The 17,133-nt window shown below is 36.5% G+C and overlaps 1 long non-coding RNA gene across 1 annotated transcript; it reads right to left on the reverse strand.

Moving 5' to 3' along the window:
* Nucleotides 1–912: 912 nt before the first annotated feature.
* Nucleotides 913–1,279, reverse strand: LOC142234229 (uncharacterized). Its single transcript, XR_012721591.1, has 2 exons — nt 1,141–1,279; nt 913–1,078 (listed from the first exon to the last, which is right to left on the reverse strand). It is a non-coding gene; the product is annotated as an uncharacterized LOC142234229 (long non-coding RNA).
* Nucleotides 1,280–17,133: the final 15,854 nt, after the last annotated feature.

The raw sequence follows: 17,133 nt of genomic DNA on the forward strand, positions 1-17,133 counted from the left end.
TTTCTCAGTGATGTGCGAAGCAAAACTTTCCATTATTATTAATCATAGATATGTATGTATATCACATATTTCATATATTTATGTATGTCACACACTTACCTTAACGTTTGCCGTTCTTTATAATAAACCAAAACGTATATTATGGAGATTAACTGTTTTTTTTTGTATTTCTGAAACTGCACTTGGTACATGGAGTACTCTATGAAGTTTTGTTCTCGCAACATACTCGACGTGATCACTCTGAGTACACTTCAATAAGAGAGAAAGAGGAATATGTGTTTGTTGGTAGTGAAGACATCAGAGTAGCAACAAGAAGTTACTCGTGGCTTTTGGTGTTCATCAAAATGTGTACCAATAGTTTTGCGACTCTCTCAAATAGATGTACTCATGTAGTAAGTACCCGTGTACTCTGCATTTACAAATGGAATTGTGCAGACCTCTAATTTCAACGACAACATTATTTCGAGAAATGGACCGGTGAATTCCCCTCCGCTCCGTTCGTGTGATATGACACCACTCGATTATTTTTTCTGGGGATACCTGCACCCAGAAAAAAGTGACCCCTTCTTTAAGTTAAAATGAACTCATTGTGAAGAAAGTTGAACTTCGTATAGCGCCAAAGACATTTTTATTTGTTTGAACGATGTGATTTTCGTAGAAATTAGGAATAATGCATTCCATATATTAGTTAACATTTTCCTATATTTATATACCACTATACTACAGAATGAAAAAATGTAACTAATTTGAATTCATATATGGAATGATTTTATTGAAATTTTTTCATTCATTTCGACAAATCTTACACATTTGTGGTAAAACTTTTACTTCATAATTAGAACTGCTTACCTTCGTTTTTAAATACAATTTTATTTATTTCTATAAGCAATTTTATCTTCAATAAAAGACATGTTTTATTAATATATTGAATATATTTATTAAGAATCAACAGCATCGAATCTCTTTGAAATATTAGTTTATTAATCCACTGTAAAACGCACTTTTTCTTCTTCTTGTACTTTTCACTTTTAATAAGTTGCTGCCTAATGATTTTGTCCTCCTTTTACAATTTCAATACCTACAAATATAAAAAATCATAAAACATTTTTGTTGCAAAATGTTAGCGTCACTGAATATTACCTGATAATTGAAGATTCCAAAATGAAGACAAATGAAAGGGTTGTTATTCTGCTGGTGTTTTCTTTCTTTATACACTATCACGAACATTGATAGATTTATTTAAAAAAACGAAAATTTTTCTCACTAATTTAAAATAACAAATATTTTATATATTTTATTTGTCATTTATTATATTATTTTACCATATTATTTTTTAACAATCTCTCCGTATACCAAAACAACGCGATTCCAACTAAAAAAACAACCAACGCGCAAATATATCGATTACACCCACGCGCAAACACATCGATTACGATGACAGGTATCGATTACAGGTAGACAATAGAAATTTAGGAAAATTTCCTATATTCTAACAAGTGTGTTTCCTTAAGTTTTGAAAGGATTGCATACTTCTTAGTACGAATGAACTAAAATATTTTTCTATGCCAAGTGTTGTTCGTATGTATGAAAAACTTTCTATTATAAAGGAAGTCGCAATTCTCATTTTATAAGAAATTTTACTAATTTTGAGGAAACTTGGTTTTAGTTCGGCTTTTGTTTATTTTTACGAATGCTTTGTTATCGGTGAATAAAATTTTCTTTTTCAGTAGTAAATTCTTATACCCAGCGAAGAAAATAGTATGAGTAAAATTCCATGCCTTATTCTAGTTAATGAACTATTCCTAACTGCTTACAATTTAGGATTTTTTTACTGAAACGAGTAAATTTTATTATTTTTCACAAAAATTTACCTTAATGGAAATAAAATGGATAAACTATATTGATGAAAATTTTTTCCTTTAGTTTCGAAGGCACTTTTTTCTGGGTGTGAAGTCATTGCCACGTTCTTGCGGAAGTGGTGCAAAAATTAGCGCAGATACGATGAATTTAACATGAGCTTGTCATAGGACGGATGCCCATCATTTCAATGGCCATTGCACTGAATTTGCGTAACTTCGGAAGGTGTGGTTCGAATTCAGTGTTTTGAATGTGAATTAAAAAATTGTTTGATATTTTACCAAATAAATTATTTTTATAAATTGTTATACCCTCCACCATAGGATGGGGGTATATTAACTTTATCATTCCGTTTGTAACACATCGAAATATTGCTCTAAGACCCCATAAAGTATATATATTCTGGGTCGTGGTGAAATTCTGAGTCGATCTGAGCATGTCCGTCTGTCCGTCCGTCTGTTGAAATCACGCTAACTTCCGAACGAAACAAGCTATCAACTTGAAACTTGGCACAAGTAGTTGCTATTGATGTAGGTCGGATGAAAATGATCGTATTGAAAATGGGCCATATCGGTCCACTTTTACGTATAGCCCCCATATAAACGGACCCCAAATTTGGCTTGCGATTGCTCTAAGAGAAGCAAATTTCATCCGATTCGGCTGAAATTTGGTACATGATGTTGCTATATGGTCTCTAACAAACATGCAAAAATTGGTCCATATCGGTCTACTTTTACGTATAGGCCCCATATAAACGGACCCCCAAATTTGGCTTGCGATTGCTCTAAGAGAAGCAAATTTCATCCGATCCGGCTGAAATTTGGTACATGGTGTTAGTATATGGTCTCTAACAACCATGCAAAAATTGGTCCACATCGGTCCACAATTATATATAGCCCCCATATAACCCGATCCCCCGATTTGGCTTGCGATTGCTCTAAGAGAAGCAAATTTCATCCGATCCGGCTGAAATTTGGTACATGGTGGTCTCTAACAACCATGCAAAAATAGGTCCACATCGGTCCATAATTATATATAGCCCCCTTATAAACCGATCCCCCGATTTGGCATGCGGAACCTCTAAGAGAAGCAAATTTCATCCGATCCGGCTGAAATTTGGTACATGGTGTTAGTATATGGTCTCTAACAACCATGCAAAAATTGGTCCACATCGGTCCACAATTATATATAGCCCCCATATAACCCGATCCCCCGATTTGGCTTGCGATTGCTCTAAGAGAAGCAAATTTCATCCGAACCGGCTGAAATTTGGTACATGGTGTTAGTATATGGTCTCTAACAACCATGCAAAAATTGGTCCACATCGGTCCATAATTATATATAGCCCCCTTATAAACCGATCCCCCGATTTGGCTTGCGGAGCCTCTAAGAGAAGCAAAAGTCGTCCGATCCGATTGAAATTTGGTCCGTGGTGTTAGTATATTGTCTCTAACAACCATGCCAAAATTGGTCCATATCGGTCCATAATTATATATAGCCCCCATATAAGCCGATCCCCAGATTTGACCTCCGGAGCCTCTTAGAGGAGCAAAACTCATCCGATCCAGTTGAAATTGGGTACGTGGTGTTAGTATATGGTCTCTAACAACCATGCAAGAATTGGTCCATATCGGTCCATAATTATATATAGCCCCCATAAAAATCGGTCCCCAGATCCCCGGTCTATAGTTATATATTGGCGATCCCCAATCACACAAAAATTGGTCCTTATCGGTTCATAATCATGGTTGCCACTCGAGCCAAAAATAATCTTCCAAAATTTTATTTTTATAGAAAACATTGTCAAAATGTTATTTCTATAGAAAATTTTGTAAAAATTTTATTTCTTTCTTTTTTCCTCTGTTGGTTAAGCTACACTGGTAGTTTAGTCAATGCATGGCTTTAAGCTGAGATCAAAAACAACAATAACGATTGAAGAGAAGCCAACAATAACAAACAAAACGAATGAAGATAGAGGAAGCACGCTCAAAAACAAACCCAGCCAACTAAATACAAATCGATGATTTGAGTTTGGCAAAGGAAAAGAGATATGCTTGCAAATTTGTTTAGACAGTAGCCGACTATTAAACCCTTTTTCGGAAGGTTCAAGTGTATTTCATTTTGGGTTGAGTGAATTACCCGAATTTATTCTGATAATTGGTTGATAGTTTTGCTGCAAGTAGAGGATACTGATGAGAAATGTGGTAATTCCGAAACAGCGGTACATCCAACCATCTTGCAATCTATAGGGCTTTGCCCAAATAAATTTGACAAGCATACTTTTCCTCTGCTGGTTAAGCTACACTTGTAGTTTAGTTAATGCATGGCTTTAAGCTGAGATCAAAAACAACAATAACGATTGAAGAGAAGCCAACAATAACAAACAAAACGAATGGAAAAAAATTTCATTTCAATAGAAAATTTTGTTAAAATTTTATTTCTATAAAACATTTTGTCAAAATTTTATTTCTATAAAAAAATTTTGTAAAAATTTTATTTCTATAGAAAATTTTGTCAGTATTTTATTTCCATAGGAAATTTTATCCAAATGTTATTTCTATAGAAAATTTTTTTCCAAATTTTACTTCTATAGAAAATGTTGTCAAAATTTTGTTTCTATAGAAACTTTAAACTTAATTATATACGTATTTAATCGGCCTTTTTTAGTTTAATATATACCACGTATGGACTATGTGGTATATATTACGGTGTTAGGAAGTTTTGAAGATACCTTGCAATCGGCAAGTGTTACCGCAACCCAAATAATTCGATTGTGGATGACAGTCTTCAGTAGAAGTTTCTACGCAATCCATGGTGGAGGGTACATAAGCTTCGGCCTGGCCGAACTTACGGCCGTATATACTTGTTTTTTTTTTTTTTTAATTAAGAAAACAGTTTTTACTTTGAAGCATCTGTTATAATTTGGATTGGAATTTATTTGTAGGTGAATAGCTTTATTAACATATAGAAAACAGAGAATGAAAATTCCATACATGAGATCTGTATCCTAATTTTAATTTTATTGGTCCTGGATTTAAAAACATTTCCTAAAAAATTTCTTTATATAAAAAAAGCGCATCTTTGGTTCGGCATCAAACCCAAAATCCTTAAGGAAAAGTCAAAATCTTTGGATTCAAGTAACCTTTTTTGAGTGTAGGTAAGCCTTCATAAACAATGCGCCAACCCAGCAAACAACATCTTCCAAAAAAAGTAGTTTGGATCCCAAATCTGTGATCCGGAAGTAGTGCAAACTTGGATCATCTCCAAAGGATTTTAGATGGGCTTGTCATAGGACAGAAGTACTCCCTTTTGGGATCCTTTGCATTGCTTTAGAAGTTTTGCACTGGATGCCCATTTGAATGAAAACATTTATAAAGCGAAAAAAAATTTAACCAGTTTCCCTTTTTTTCATCCATAATTTTTATACCCTCCACCATAGGAAGGGGGTATATTAACTTTGTCATTCCGTTTGTAACACATCAAAATATTGCTCTAAGACCCCATAAAGTATATATATTCTGGGTCGTGGTGAAATTCTGAGTCGATCTGAGCATGTCCGTCCGTCCGCCCATCCGTCCACCCGTCCGTCTGTTGAAATCACGCTAACTTCCGAACGAAACAAGCTATCTACTTGAAATTTGGCACAAGTAGTTGTTATTGATGTAGGTCAGATGGTATTGCAAATGGTCCATATCGGTACACTTTTACGTATAGCCCCCATATAAACGGACCCCCAAATTTGACTTGCGAATCCCCTAAGAAAAGCAAATTACATCCGATCCGGCTGAAATTTGGTACATGGTGTTAGCATATGACCATGCAAAAAATGGTCCACATTGGTCGATTTTGCTTGCGGAGCCTCATCCGATCCGTCTGAAATTTGGTGCATGGTGTTATTATATAGTCTCTAATGACCGTGCAAAAATTGGTCCACATCGGGCCATAATTATATATAGCCCCCATATAAACCGATCACCAGATTTGACCTCCGGAGCCTCTTGGAAGACCAAAATTCATCTGATTCAGTTTAAATTTTGTACGTGATGTTAGTATATTGTCTCTAACAACCATGCTGGAATTGGTCCATATCGGTCCATAATTATATGTAGCCCCCATATAAAACGATCCCCATATTTGGCTTGCGGATCCTCTAAGAGAAGCAAATTTCATCCGATTCGGCTGAAAGCGCATCCCGATTCGGCTGATATTTCGTAAATGGTGTTAGTATATGGTCTGCAACAACCATGCAGGAATTGGTTCACATCGGTCCATAATTATATGTAGCCCCCATATAAACGGACCCCTATATTTGGCGTGCGGATCCTCTAAGAAAAGCAAATTTCATCCGATTCGGCTGAAATTTGGTGTATGGTGTTAGTATATGGTCTCCAACAACCATGCAGGTATTGGTCCATATCAGTCCATAATTATATATAGCCCCCATATAAACCGATCCCCAGATTTGACCTCCGGAACCCCTTGGAAGAGCAAGATTCATCCGATTCGGTTGAAATTTTGTACGCGATGTTAGTATATTGTCTCTAACAACCATGCTGGAATTGGTCCATATCGGTCCATAATTATATGTAGCCCCCATATAAACCGATCCCCAGATTTGACCTCCGGAGCCCTTTTGGTAGAGCAAAATTCATCAGATTCGGTTGAAATTTGGTACGTGATGTTAGTATATGGTCTTTCACAACCGTGCAGGAATTGGTCCATATCGGTCCATAATTGTATATAGCCCCCATATAGCCACCCTCATATTTCAATTCTGGCTCTCTACGTATCGTGCAAAAGTCCATATCGATTCGTAATTATTTGTAGACTTACCTATACATACCTTTTTTGTCTAATATATACCACGCATGGACTAACTCACAATTTAGAAAACGATGTTAAGAAGTTTTAAGATACCGCAACCCAAATAATTCGATTGTGGATGACAGTCTTTCGTAGAAGTTTCTACGCAATCCATGGTGGAGGGTACATAAGATTCGGCCTGGCCGAACTTACGGCCGTATATACTTGTTTTTTATTGAAGGTTCTCAAGATGCGCTTTAGAGGAAATGTTTGTGGACTTGTCCAAAAGGGCTGCATTGGAAGTTGAAACAAATAACGATGGCGGGATTCTGGGATGCGCTTTAAAGAAATGTTTGTGGAACAACTTCCAATTTTTTTGATCAAGGTAAAAATTCCAAAAGGATTTTTCTATGAAATATGAAAATTTCCAACAACATTTTCATTTCAGTGTATTCGAGTATTTCTCCTTGTGCAAAATCAGATTATTCATAGTCCAATCTGTGCGTCATCAAATCGACTTTTAGCATTATTGGCTGTTATTACACTTCGTTGACACGATGTATTCCATAAGACATAATAGCTGTTTCCACATTTGTGAATCCAGGTGTTTTTTTTCCAGCCGCTGACATGACTCCTACTCTGGGTGAACTGTAATTATTAACACAACGACGACGATGGTGACGATGACAGTAACAATGGTCTGGTTTTCTTGTTGTTGCTGGTCCATACCAACAATAGGCAAATGGCAACAATACAAATTCTTTTTGCACTGCGTTAACACTGATTTAAGTTTTACAATTTTTTTGCTTTTCCTTTCAGAGGTAATCAAGACAGCCGGGTAAGCCATTCACCATAGTCACAATATCAGAGTTACAAACACCGCCTATTTTTTTTTTTTTTGGATTTTTTTGTGCATTTGGTTTGATCTCCTGGGAAGAAGGTTTGTACGGTGGGGAGAGGGGAGTTCATAAAATCAGCTAGACCTCCATAACCACCAGAGTCAAGCTCAAGAACACACCTTAACTCCATTTACGATATGTGGGATAGTTTTGTGTTTTTTGCGCTTTTAGTCTGCTAAGTTTCTTGAAAGAAAAAAAAAAGGCCAATAATAGATGTGTTTTGTTTCCTATTTTTCCACACACAATCCATATGTGTAAGGCAGAGGCTGAGTTCATATTTCATAATGTATTTGTTGAGATTTCGCTTTGGGTTTCAATGAAAGAGTTGCGGTTAACACGTGTTGACTCCACAGCAGTTTGAAGCGAAGAACGTGATTATTAATTGTCTAAAAAAAAAAAAAACAAACAAAACCCTTCCAATTTATTTCTCAGGGGGGCTATGTTCACATATGATCTATAGTGGTTGTGGTATGTATATATGCTCTCTGTATGATTCAATATTGTCGGTATTACTATTTGCATTGTCGCCGAAAAAGGCTATCCATGTGTATAATTCATGTGGTGTCTTGCTTCATTGGTTAAGAACAGAGTTGCCGTATATTTGGCAAAAACTATAAACTTGATTAGGATTAGTGGGAGCCCGTTATTATAGGCCCACTTAGAGTATTCAGTCCATTGCTATACCACAGGTTGTGAAGTGGCCTCCTTGGCAAGGACCTCATTTTTATAGCCAAGTCCGAGCGGCGTTTCACATTACACTCATAAATTTCATTAGTGAGAAGGGGTTATCCTTAAAAAAGTGGTCGTTAAGGAGTAATAGTGGTGCGGGGTTTAACTGCCCGCCATGGTTGTCACCCGTGCCAAAAACAATCTACCAAATTTAAAAAAAAAAAAAAAAAAAAAAAAACAAGTATATACGGCTGTAAGTTCGGCCAAGCCGAAGCTTATGTACCCTCCACCATGGATTGCGTAGAAACTTCTACTGAAGAATGTCATCCACAATCGAATTATTTGGGTTGTGGTAACACTTGCCGATGGCAAGGTATCTTAAAACTTCCTAACACCGTAATATATACCACATAGTCCGTACGAGGTATATATTAAACTAAACAAGTTCGGCCAGGCCGAATCTTATGTACCCACCACCATGGATTGCGTAGACACTACTACGAAAGACTATCATCCACAATTGAATTACTTGGGTTTTGGTATCTTAAAACTTCTTAACATCGTTTTCTAAATTGTGATTTAGTCCATACATGGTAGAGAGCCAGAATTGAAATATGGGTCCGCTTATTTGGGGGCTATATACAATTATGAACTTGATATGGACCAATTTTTGTGTGATTGGGGATCGATTTATCTGAGGGCTATATATAACTATAGACCGATATGGACCTAGTTAGGCATGGTTGTTAACGACCATATACTAGCAAAATGTACCAAATTTCAATAGACTCGGATGAAATTTGCTCCTCCAAGAGGTTCCAAAACCAAATCTCGTGATCGGTTTATATGGGGCTATGTACGATTATGGACTGATATGGACCACTTTTGGCATGGTTGTTAAATATCATATGCTACCACCACGTACCAAATTTCAAGCAGATCGGATGAATTTTGCTTCTCCAAAAGGCACCGGAGGTCAAATCTGGGGATCGGTTTATATGGGAGCTATATATAATTATGGGCTGATAGGAACCAATTCCTGCATGGTTGTTGGATACCATATACTAACATCACGTACCAAATTCCAACCGAATGGGGCTCTGGAGGTCAAATCTGGGGATCGGTTTATATGGGGCCTATATATAATTATGGATCGATATCGACCAATTTTTGCATGGGAGTTTGAGGCCATATATTACCACCACGTACCAAATTTCAACTGAATCAGATGAATTTTGGTCTTCCAAGAGGTTCCGGAGGTCAAATCTGGTGATCGGTTTATATGGGGCTATATATAATTATGAACCGATGTGGACCAATTTTTGCATGGTTTTTAGAAACCATATACTAACATCACGTACAAAATTTCAGCCGGATCGGATGAAATTTGCTTCTCTTAGAAGCCTCGCAAGCCAAATCGGGGGATCGGTTTATATGGGGGCTATATATAATTATGGACCGATGTGGACCAATTTTTGCATGGTTGTTAAAGACCATATACTAACACCATGTACCAAATTTCAGCCGGATCGGATGAAATTTGCTTCTCTTAGAGGCCTCGCAAGCCAAATCAGGGGATCGGTTTATATGGGGGCTATATATAATTATGGACCGATGTGGACCAATTTTTGCATGGTTTTTAGAAACCACATACTAACATCACGTACAAAATTTCAGCCGGATCGGATGAAATTTGCTTCTCTTAGAGGCCTCGCAAGCCAAATCGGGGGATCGGTTTATATGGGGGCTATATATAATTATGGACCGATGTGGACCAATTTTTGCATGGTTGTTAAAGACCATATACTAACACAATGTACCAAATTTCAGCCGGATCGGATGAAATTTGCTTCTCTTAAAGGCCTCGCAAGCCAAATTTTGGGGACCGTTTATATGGGGGCTATACGTAAAAGTGGACCGATATGGCCCATTTGCAATACCACCTGACCTACATCAATAACAACTACTTGTGCCAAGTGTCAAGTCGATAGCTTGTTTCGTTCGGAAGTTAGCGTGATTTCAACAGACGGACATTCTCAGATCGACTCAGAATTTCACCACGACCCAGAATATATATACTTTATGGGGTCTTAGAGCAATATTTCGATGTATTACGAACGGAGGAGGGTATAAAAAAATTTACCACAATCTACCAAATTACCTATTACCAGGAATGAGTACAAGTATGCCTGCGCCAAATTGGTAACAATTTCCTCGTACATATATCAATAGTAATACTTTTACACGGGTATGACATTGGAGGAAAGTACTTCCATGCAAGTATACCAGCAGTCGAAAAAGAAGAACTTCTTCGCAAGCATACCAGCTCTCCAAAATTAATATCTTTACCACAAAGATACCCAAAAAGTGGGAACTCACCCCTGATGTTTTGTAATCCAACACACTATACCACGCTCCACGACATGGATCTATTCAATGATGTTATATTGTAATATAAATTATGTACTATACAACTTTAGAAAACAAAGGTATATTTTATTAGCAATTTTTTTTCTGAAATATAATTTGGCATTACTTATCGCTACTATTGACGCTGCCCACTGTAGAACCGAACCCGGACCTCAAGATATGATTTTGATTACCTGTATTAATAGAAAGAATTACTTTTTGCCTACACAGGTAAGTTATTATTTTTAAATCCCAGGTACTACTACTGCAAGTAGTAACTTTTTGATTACCGGTATTACTGAAAGAATCACTAGTGCTTACCCAGTTTTTGCTGGGATCGTATGTTTTCTTTTAAAAATTCAAGCACGATGTCAAAGTTTTATTTTGATTCTCTTTTTTATAATTAACTCCCATCCTGTAGTGGAGGGTATAATAAAAAGGAAAATAAAACTTTCACCTCGAGCTTGAATATTTTGAAGTTTTTGATTACATGTTTGGGGTTAGTATGAACAAGTATATACGGCCGTAAGTTCGGCCAGGCCGAATCTTATGTACCCTCCACCATGGATTTCGTAGGAACTTCTACTAAAGGCTGTCATCCACAATCGAATTACTTGGGTTGCGATAACACTTGCCGATGGCAAGGTATCGTAAAACTTTTTAACACTGTCTTCTAAATTGTAAGTTAGCCCATACGGGGTATATATTAAACAAAAAAAAAAGGCCGATTAAATACGTATATAATCTAGTTTGACAAAATTTTCTATAGAAATAAAATTTTGACAAAATTTTCTATAGAAATGAAACCTTGACAAAATTTTCTATAGAAATAAAATTTTGACAAAATTTTCTATAGAAATAAAAATTTGACAAAATTTTCTATAGAAATAAAAACTTGACAAAATTTTCTATAGAAATAAAATTTTGACAAAATTTTCTATAGAAATGAAACCTTGACAAAATTTTCTATAGAAATAAAATTTTGACAAAATTTTCTATAGAAATAAAAATTTGACAAAATTTTCTATAGAAATAAAAACTTGACAAAATTTTCTATAGAAATAAAATGTTGACAAAATTTTCTATAGCAATTCAATTTTGACAAAAAATTTCTATAGAAATAAAATGTTGACAAAATATTGTATAGAAATAAAATTTTGACAAAATTTTGTATAGAAATAAAATGTTGACAAAATTTTCTACAGAAATAAATTTTTTACAAAATTTTCTATAGAAACAAAATTTTGACAAACATTTCTATAGAAATAAACTTTTGACAAAACTTTCTATAGAAATGAAATTTTAACAAAACTTTCTATAGTAATAAAATTTGACAAAATTTTCTATGGAAATAAAGTTTAGGTAGATTACAAAATTTTCTATAGAAATAAAATTTTGACAAAATTTTCTATGGAAATAAAATTTTGACAAACATTTGTATAGAAATAAACTTTTGGCAAAACTTTCTATAGAAATGAAATTTTGACAAAACTTTCTATAGTAATAAAATTTGACAAAATTTTCTATGGAAATAGAGTTTTGGTAGATTATTTTTGGCGATATGGACCAATTTTTGTGTAATAAGTCATCGGCTATATATAACTAAAGACCGATATGGACCAATTTTTACATGGCTGTTAGAGGCCATATATTGACAAAATGTACCAAATTTCAACCGTATCGGATGACTTTTGCTCCTCCAAGAGGTTCCGGACGTCAAATCTGGGGACGGTTTATATGGGAACTATATATAATTATGGACCGATATGGACCAATTTTTGCATGGTTGTTAGATACCATATACTAACACCATGTACCAAATTTCAACTGGATCGGATGAATTTTGCTCTTCCAAGAGGCTCCGGAGTTCAAATCTGGGGATCGGTTTATATGGGAACTATATATAATTATGGACCGATATGGACCAATTTTTGTATGGTTATGAGAGGCCGTAAACTAACATCAGGTACCAAATTTCAACCGGATCGGATGAATTTTGCCCCTCCAAGAGGCTCCGGAGGTCAAATCTGGGGATCGGTTTATATGGGGGCTATATATAATTATGGACCGATATGGACTAATTTTTGCATGGTTGTTAAAAACCGTATACTAAGACCACGTACTAAATTTCAACCGTATCGGATGAATTTTGCTCCTCCAAGAGGCTCCGGTGGTCAAATCTGGGGATCGGTTTATATGGGAGCTATATATAATTATGAACCGATATGGACCAATTTTTGCATGGTTGTTAGAGGCCGTATACTAACATCAGGTACCAAATTTCAACCGGATCGGGGATCGGTTTATATGGGGGCTATATATAATTATGGACCGATATGGACCAATTTTTGCATGGTTGTTAGAGACCATATACTAACATCAGGTACCAAATATCAAGCGGATCGGATGAATTTTGCCCCTCCAAGAGGCTCCGGAGGTCAAATCTGGGGATCGGTTTATATGGGGGCTATATATAATTATGGACCGATATGGACCAATTTTTGCATGGTTGTTAGAGACCGTATACTAAGACCACGTACCAAATTTCAACCGGATCGGATGAATTTTGCTGCTCCGGGAGGCTCCCCAAGCCAAATTTGGGGATCGGTTTATATGGGGGCTATACGTAAACGTGGTCCGATATGGCCCATTTTCAATACCATCCGACCTACATCAATAACAACTACTTGTGCCAAGTTTCAAGTCGATAGCTTGTTTCGTTCGGAAGTTAGCGTGATTTCCACAGACGGACGGACAGCCGGACAGACGGACGGACGGACAGACGGACGGACGGACGGACATGCTTAGATCGACTCAGAATTTCACCACGACCCAGAATATATATATGGGGTCTTAGAGCAATATTTCGATGTGTTACAAACGGAATGACAAAGTTAATATACCCCCATCCTATGGTGGAGGGTATAAAAAAAATGTTGTTTCTTCGAATAAATGAATGATCCCTCCTATTAAGGACAATGTCCCTTAAATTGTAATTGTTTCGAATTTTAAATGTTTTAACGATTTTAGCTTGCACCAACAAGGGAATGTTAATCTTCTTCTACAAAAAGGGAGAACTAACTCACAATGGACTTTGAAGTACACGAAAATTAAAATTTTTAAAAATATTGAATTTATAGAAAATTGTGTCAAAATTTTATTTCTATAGAAAATTTTCTCAAAATTGTATTACTATAGCAACTTTGTTAAAAATTTAATCTGGGAAAATAATTTTTAGAAAGTTATAATTCTTTGTTGCCCCTAGTTGATGACGATATGGAGACTGGCCTATCGACAGGCCGATCAAAAATACAAGGGAACTGTATGAATTGATTGCTTTCCAGAGGTTGCGACCGAACCAGATAATTTTGCTATAGTTGTAGTTGAAGTTTGAGAGGCTGATAATCGTTGTCTTTACCTGCCTCTCTCGGATATAGATCTTCCAGGTATTTGCATCACCTGTCGATGTTCTTGACAAGATTTTGTGCATTTAGGCCAGCTGAGATTGTTTTTTAGGCATCATTCCTCTTAATGAAACTCGGTGAAGAAGTTCATTTGGATGTCTGGAATAGATTGCACATGTTGTACTCCCTGGTTTGCCTATTTCTGAAGATCTTCTCCGTCGTCGGTTCATACTTTGCGAACTCCCAGTTTTCCAAAGTAATATTGGTCAACTCAATGATCTCCCTGCTTGGAAGAAATTAGGGAAGGCATAGATTTCTACTTCATTCACCTCATCTGACTTAGAGTCATAATGTATCTTCGAAAACCAACTACTCAATTTTTCCAATCATGACAGTTATCTTCTTCAGCTGCCTATATCGGAGATCATTCAGGAATTTTGGTCATATTTCTGGCTTTTGTGTTGTTGACTTTCTTGCATATCTTTGTGTATTTAGGCCAGATGAGATTTATGTGCGGGATGTGTGATATCTGGAATGGAATGCATCTGTTTTACAATCTTACGCAGCCATTTCTGAAGACCCGAAATCACAGTAAAGATGCTTTCCCCTAAATCGATAATTGTCCTGACTGGGATGTGGCCAGAATTATGATTATTTCAATAATATGTCGGAACTGACCAGAGTAACATTCACAGCGTTTGAGTAGAAGGAAATTACAAGAGGTATCTTATCCGTAATAAATTCTAACTTAGTTATAATGTATCACCGATAACCAACATCACAATCCTTCCGAACATGATAGTTGTCTCCTCAATGAAGGTTATAACCCAACAGTATTCCGATTTTTCTCATGTGCTTCTTTTATACGAAGTCTGTGATCTCTTCATGGTCAGTCCGTCATGATTTCATTGCAAGATTTTGACGCCTCTGGTTTCAATCAAGGATCTTGCCGCAAGAATCAGCCATTGCAAATGGGTTGTAGCAGCGGCTGACCAGGAAGACCATTGCTTTATTCGATCTATTGAAGTTAATTGAGAGTGATGGTGTGGGAGTTCGTTGGAGTTAGTAGTGAACCTATCCGTGCTTTTCAGGTCGAAACATTTCAAATATGTCGATGTTCTCCAAATTTTCCAAGTTTTTAGAAATTATACAGTGAACATTTTTGGCCTGGCCTCCATTTTATGTTATTTCTTGCTATGTGGCAACTCCTAATTCTTAACTTTATTTCGTTTGAGGTGCCACTTATTTTTATTTTGATTGAAATAAAAAACGAACTCTACATCGATTGTTCAACTTTTAAGTCTCCAAGTTAAACCATGAATTTCAGTTCAATGTCAATTGCGATTCGTCATGGCTTTTGCAGCTGTGTGTTTGACTTCAATTTTCCTTCTTGGATTTCTGTATGCTATGGTTTTAGAGGTTCCGTCTTCTGTCATTTCGGTGAAGTGAGCACAGACAATCAAAACAAAACCAAAAAACAAACGCTCAGATTTATTTATTTAGCTTGGCTCAATGAGAAGAACAAAATTAGCAGTAAATAGAATGGCAATAAGCCAATGTACAAGAGCGCTAAACAAATTGCTGACAAAAGACAAAAAATGACCACCCAAATAGCCTGGCTCTATCTTGGGGTATGGAACTGTACGCCTCTGAATGATGTTTATGACAAAATGTTATTGAAAGTGTGGCAGTGTTTAATATTCACTTTGAAGTTGCGTTTTGTGTTTTTCTTTTCCATAAATACTGAAATAGAGTGGGTCGATTTTTCTAAACGATATTGGGAATTCGTTAAGGAGGTGAGTAATGATGACAGTTTTACGGCAAACAAGAATATCTCGGTGTTTCAATAACAGACTCTATGATGTCAGTGTAGATGTGGAGATGTCGGTGTTTGCTGACATTGAAGATGATCTTCTTGAACTGGAGATTCGAAGATTCCCTGTAATGTAATAGCAGATCTAAGTGCATGTCCGCATATCTTATCGCTTGAATTGCATATACGAACTGCAGACACGATGATCCTATTACTTGATGTCAGCGTGTGTACTGCAGATCCAAAACTCTCAAGTGTTTGAAATGCCAAAACCAAGATTTCACGGTTTGAACTGAAACTGGTAAGATTTCGGCGTTGTTTCGAAGTCTTCAGGTATGAAGACCAACCAATTGTTGAGCTTCAAATCCATGGATGTCAATGGTTCTTCTGCAGTTTCGAAGATCCCTGTAATTGAACAGCAAATACAAAGATCTCATTACTTGAACTGCATATCCAAAGAATTCGGAGGTTGAACTGCACACGGCATAAACTTATCATCGGTTCAACTGCAGATCCTACGATCTCAGAATTTGTACTGCAGATGCTAAATAATCAACTGAGAATCTGAAGATTTCGGTATTGAACTGCAGATCCGAAAAGTTTGTATCTGATGATACAACAAGTATAAACGACCGCAAGTTCGGCCAGGCCGAATCTTATGTACCCTCCACCATGGATTGCGTAGAAACTTCTACGAAGGACTGTCATCCACAATCAAATTACTTCGGTTGTGGTATCTTAAATCGTTTTCTAAATTGTGAGTTAGTCCATACGTGGTATATATTAGACAAAAAAGGTATGTGTAGGTAAGTCTACAAATAATTACGAATCGATATGGACTTTTGCACGGTACGTAGGGAGCCAGAATTGAAATATGGGGGTCGCATATATGGGGGCTATATACAATTATTGATATGGATCAATTTTTGTATGATTGGGGATCGATTTCTCTGAGGGCTATGGACTGATATGAACCAATACTTGCATGGTTGTTGGATACCATATACTAACATCACGCACCAAATTTCAACCAAATCGGATGAATTTTGCTCTTCCAAGGGACTCCGGAGGTCAAATCTGGGGATCGGTTTATATGGGGACTATATATAATTATGGACCGATTTCGACCAATTTTTGCATGACCATTAGAGGCCGTATACTTACACCATGAACTAAATTTCAGCCGGATCGGATGAAATTAGCTTCCCTTAGAGTCTCCGCAAGCCAAATCGGGGGATCGGTTTATATGGGGGCTATATATAATTATGGATCGATGTGG

Source organism: Haematobia irritans, chromosome 4, assembly GCF_050003625.1.
Source record: "Haematobia irritans isolate KBUSLIRL chromosome 4, ASM5000362v1, whole genome shotgun sequence".
In the NCBI taxonomy this organism is placed as follows: Eukaryota; Metazoa; Arthropoda; class Insecta; order Diptera; family Muscidae; genus Haematobia; species Haematobia irritans.